Here is a 5790-nt window from a genome sequence, read left to right as displayed (position 1 = left end):
AATCTCTGAGATTCTTTCTTTTGTGTGATCTACCCTGTTCTTGAGACTTTCCACTGTATTTTGTAGTTTCCTGAATTGATTCTTCATTTCCAGGAGTTAGGTTAAACTTTTCTTCATTGTGTCGATTCTTTAGTGAACTTTTGTTCTTTATTTCTTTAGTGAATTTTTGTTCCAGGTCCTGGAGGCTTTTTGTGCTTTCTTTGTGTCGTTATGGAGTTGTTCTTGCAGGTTGTTGAATTTTCTTATGATCCACATTCGAAATTCCTCTTCTGTCATTTTGGTTGCCTGATTTTGGTTGGCGTCTGTTTCTAGGGGGCTGGTGCTCCTCTTTGGGGGTGTGTTTTCCATTTGGTTCTTCATATTTCTGGAGTTCCTTTTCTGATGTTTTCCCATGTCAATCAGTTGTTGCTTCTTTCCTTTAGGTTTTCGTTTGGGTATTCACACGCCTTGTTTAGTTTCTGAGCCGGTAGGTGGTGTCTGTGGGTGACATTCGACCACTCCCTGTATAATGTGTCAGTAGGTGCCGTGAAAAGGGTGTGCAGGATGTCCTCCCTGTCAGTAGGTGGTGGTTGCTTCAAGGAACAGGCTATGCTGTTGTTTTTGTGTCCTTTTATCAGCTCTTGTTGCTGTAGAGAGGCACTCTAGTGCCTCAGGTGTTCGGTGGGTCCCTGGGACTTCCAGGTGTGTCCTTTTCTCCCCCTCAGTGAGGGCTGGTCTAGGAGAGAGTTTGAGCAGAGCTCAGTTGGGTAGGCCTGCCCTCAGGTACCACCATTGTCGTTAGCAGGGGTCAAAGTTTTGTTCTCTGCTTCCAGGAAAAGCTGTCAGGAGGGGCTGGAATGGCCCCGCTAAATCAGAAAGTCTACGTGTGGGGGTGGGGCTGTCTGAGACCCGCAGTCTGGAGGGGGCCTTGCTTCTTTTCACCCTCCCCAACTCCGCAGCTACTCTTGGGCCTCTGCCAGCAGGCCAGACCACACGCCACCAGGCATCCCCTGGCTGTGATGCCGTCTGGGAGGTTCCCTGCGCAGGAACGCCACCTGGGCTGGGCGCACGGCCCTCTTTCAGAGGAGGGTTGCCTTCTAGGACACTGATCTGCCCCTGAAGGCACACACACCTCAGTAGGCTATTCGCGTATATCTCTTCTGTGCCCCAGGCAATGCGAAGTGCACGGGATCTGGTCTGCAGGTCTGACTTCTGGGCCCCAGAGTTCAAACTATATCTCCACCAGGGAGAGCAGTGCCAGTCCCAATTCATCCATGGGGATCCCAAGCTGGGTCTATGTCTCTCAGCCTCAGGGTCTGCCCCATTCTCCTGGGATCACCGTGCCAGCAGCACCTGGGAGGGCTGGCAGGTAGGGAGCCAGCCAGCCTGAGTTCCCCTTACTCAGCTGTAGGGCCCCAAAAGGGAAGGTCCTGTTCCCTGGAGGTGCCTCCAGCTGGTGGCTATATTGTCTCTCTGGGCAGCCGCAGATAGGGTCGGGGGAGGGGAGTAGCACGGAGGTGCCCCGAGGAGTTGGGATCCTGGTGCCGTGTCCACTACTGGCTTACTGCTCCCTGCTGGCGGCCGTCTCTGGGCTGGTGTCCGCAGGTCTCTCCACCCTCTGGGGATCCCACCGGCAGTCCCAGATGCAGGGGAGTGGAAACAGCCTAGCCACCTACCCTTCCCGCTGGTCTCCGGGCTGCTCCGGCGGTCTCAGCTTCCAGTTCTCCTCTGCAACCTCCTCCCGTGGAGTCTCCCGTGGTCTCAGGTACTCCTTTTTCCAACCCTCGTCCTCTGTATGCTCGTCTTCTTGCTTCTTTCTTCTAATTTCTGCTAGAATCTGTCTTTTCTGCAGAGACACTCTGTCTGCCAGTGTTTCTCATCCGCCATCTTGATTCCCCTCTCCGAATGTTCTTCTTTATAGCACAATTCCAGTTTTTTCCCCAAGTCTCTACACTCCCTTCTTTCTCTCTTTCTCTTCCTGGATCTCCTCTGAGTTCTCTCCAAACTCCTCAAGCGGCTGACATTACACACGCACAGCTTTTTTTACGTCAGTCATTCCCCAGTAAGAGGTTCTGGGGGCCAGAGCCTCCACCTACACCTCCAGGGGTTCTGCTCTCTGAGGGTGCGCCCGCTGCGCTCGCCCCGCAGGCCGCCATGCTGAGCCAGCCGGAAGCCTGTTGTTGACTTTTTAATGCCATGATTCTAAGGTGACTCTACCTTTTGTTTTGTTTGTAAGCATCCTAAGACAGATTGGGACAGAAGTAATTCTGGGGCTTCTTTTAAATAAGGTCCTGCTTCAGCCCTTCCTACTGTTAGTTCTGAGGGTGGTGTTCTTTATATCTGCAGAGTGCACTGGATCGGAGCCAAAATAAGCTAGTGACTTCTGTCACTTTCCTGCCAGAATTTAATAAAACAGTAGATCCTTGTTACAACACGAGTCATCTGCGGACTTGGAGATATTGCCGGTCAACCTCAGTCTTCCAAACATAACAAGGACACCTGCCAAAATCTCAGATACCATGATCAGTCTATGACACATGCATTAGTGCTATTTCTTGGGACATGCGTTATAAAGTACAAAGGTGTAGTAACTCTGAGTGAATCGCGCTGTAATGGTCTACAACCTCCACTGAGGAGCATGTGGCCGAGATAAAGAGGTCAGAGGGGAAAGGCTAGATTTAAATGCCCCTTCCTCTTACTCTCCAGCACACTTACCTGGAACTTATGCCTTCCACACAAGGAGGTTTATGGGGCTTTAGAAAAATTGATTTATAGTCTCACTCATTATTTATTCAACAGACATTTATTAAATGTCCACTATGGACAAGGCCATGTTCTGGATGCTGGGGAAACAATAGTGAAAAAACAGATAGAGCCCTAAACTTGTGGAGCTTGCAATTTAGAGGAGAAAATATGAACTACAAATTACAGCAGTTGGAAGGCTGAGGGGTGCTGCAAAATCACCCAACAGGAAATTAGCTGCTTCCTGCAGAGTCAAGATCCTTCTCTGAGGAAGTGATGTTTGAACTGAGTTCACAGAGTCGATGGAAGGGGGGCAGAGCGGGAAGCATCCTAGACAGAGGGGTAATGAATGGAGGACGCGATGACCATGGAGGGGCTGGCAGGGCCTGTGTGGGGGCGGGGGACGTGGGAGCCTTGCCCAGTGCCGCCGAGGGGGAGGGCTGGGTCCAGCCTGCTGTTGTTGGCCAGTGAGGACCTTTTCTTTACTAGAAGATCAATGGAAAAACACTAAAAGAAGTTTTATTGTGTGAACATTTATGTTGACATTTTGTTAAAAATAGTAAATACTCTTGTGTTTAGGAATAAGCCACCTTTCAAACAGTCTAGCTTGATTAAGAATATAAAGTTTTGGCCGGGCGCTGTGGCTCACGCCTGTAATCCTAGCTCTTGGGAGGCCGAGGCGGGCGGATTGCTCAAGGTCAGGAGTTCAAAACCAGCCTGAGCGAGACCCCGTCTCTACTATAAATAGAAAGAAATTAATTGGCCAACTGATATATATAAAAAAAAAAAAATTAGCCGGGCATGGTGGCGCATGCCTGTAGTCCCAGCTACCCGGGAGGCTGAGGCAGAAGGATCACTCGAGCCCAGGAGTTTGAGGTTGCTGTGAGCTAGGCTGACGCCACGGCACTCACTCTAGCCTGGGCAACAAAGCGAGACTCTGTCTCAAAAAAAAAAAAAAAAAAAAAAGAATATAAAGTTTTAATCTTTACCCCTTTGTCCCAGTCCCATTCTTTGGAAGCATCCTTGTTTATTATTTCTCCCTGTTTCTTTTCATTGTTAGGGGGCTAGCTTCATGAATTCAAAGAGCATTTGTTGATTTGTCAGTGTTAAGCAGTGCCCCCACCATGAAAGGGTGGGGGCAGGATTCTCTCCTTCCTCCCTCTCCCAACATTTTTGTGTGTTGGAGTTAAAATTTTACTTTTAGCTGGGCACAGTGACATGCGCCCATGATCCCAGCTATGATTGTACTGCTGCACTCCAGCCTGGGCAACAGAGTGAGACCCCATCTCTCAAAAAAAATTACTTCTGTTGGTTTATTTTATAATAACTTTAAATTAGAAACCTAAAATTGTCTTGATTTCTGTAATACTATAAGACTTAATATCAGTTAGAGGAATTCCTTCCAGTTTATTCTTTTTTTCAAGATTATTTGATCTATCCTATGGCCTTTCCATATAAATTTTATCAAAAATCTTGCTAGAATTTTAATAGGAATTGCATTAAACCTATAAATTAATTTAAAGAATATTGACTTTTTACTATGTTGAGCTCCAATATATGAACAGGGTTATATGTCTCTGTTTATTTAGATCTTTTCTTATCTGTTTTGACTCTGCAAATAAAACAAAATTATTAATATAGGTTTATGAAATTATTTTTACTTATAACCATGTAAAACATTTGCCATTACTTTTGTGTGGATGATGGCCACCCAAAGAGAATAAACCACACCATCTACTCAAAGCTTGATAGAGCAAGAGTGTCGGCCACCACCTCTTAGGTTTTGTCAGGTACTCAAAGGCGGGGAGGGGAGGGGGACGGAGGACAGAGAGAAAAAGGGAAGGCTTTGGGTACTTCTTAGTAGGTGCTGCCTAGATTAGAATAAGTAAGCACTGCTTCAGCTGAAGTGTTTACTTATTCTGTGAGTGTCCATGTGTTGTATTTTTATTTTCATTCAGATCAAAATACTTCCTGATTTATCTTGTGATTCCTTTTGTCAATTATGTATTATTTGGAAATCTCTCATTTGATTTTGAGATATTTGTAGTTTTCATCCCCCCAATGAGAGCCCATATGCTCATTAACAGGTAGTCTCTGTTCTGATCCTTAGCTCCAGGCAACCATAGGTGGACTTTCTGTCTGTATAAATTTTCCTTTCATGTTGTATATGTGGAATCATACCATATGTTTCCTCTTGTATCTGGCTTCTTTCACTTCTCATAAAGGTTCAGCAACCTTGTAGCATGTGCTGGTACTGTGTTCCTTTTTATTGCCAAGTAATATGTTATTGTAAGGATATTTAGCCGTTCACCAATATATTAAAAGGGAAAGGTTAGATTATTGATGTGAGGTCTTCTTTTCTAATAGAGGAACTGAAACTAGATTAGAATAAGTAAGCACTGCTTCAGCTGAATGCTGTGAGTGTCCATGTGTTGTATTTTTATTTTCATTCAGATCAAAATACTTCCCGATTTACCTTGTGGTTCCTTTTGTCAATTATGTACTATTTGGAAATCTCTCATTTGATTTTGAGGTATTTGTAGTTTCTCCAAATTACCTTCTGTTATTGATTTCTAACTTAATTCCACGTGGTCAGAAAGTGTACTATGCCTGATTTCAAGCTTTTTATATTTCTTAAGACTGGCTTTACGGCCTAGGATAGGGTCTATACTTGGGAATAGTTCATGTGCACTTAGCAATGTATACCCTTGGGAAAGCTTTCTGGGAGATCAAGAAAACAAAACAAAAACAAAACAGTGTGTAGTCAGTCTGCTGTTCTTAGAGGGCTATTCCATAGATGTCTGTTAGTTCAAGCGATTGACAGTGTTCCTCTATCTCTTTGCCAACTGCATTTTTTCTGTATATGGGCCATACTTTCCTGTTTTATCATATGCCTTACAATATTTTGGTGAAACCTGGATGTTTTGTATAATATACCATGATGACTTTGGACATCGGAGCATTTGTGTGGTGGTTGCTGTTCTGCTGTCAGCCTGTATCTGCATCGACTTTCCTGGACTGTCTGCGCAGTCTGTCACCTGCTGTGTGTGACCACTGGCATCTGCTCAG

Source organism: Microcebus murinus, chromosome 7 (genome assembly GCF_040939455.1).
Source record: "Microcebus murinus isolate Inina chromosome 7, M.murinus_Inina_mat1.0, whole genome shotgun sequence".
Taxonomy (NCBI): Eukaryota; Metazoa; Chordata; class Mammalia; order Primates; family Cheirogaleidae; genus Microcebus; species Microcebus murinus.
Note: the sequence above shows the minus strand (reverse complement) of the source record.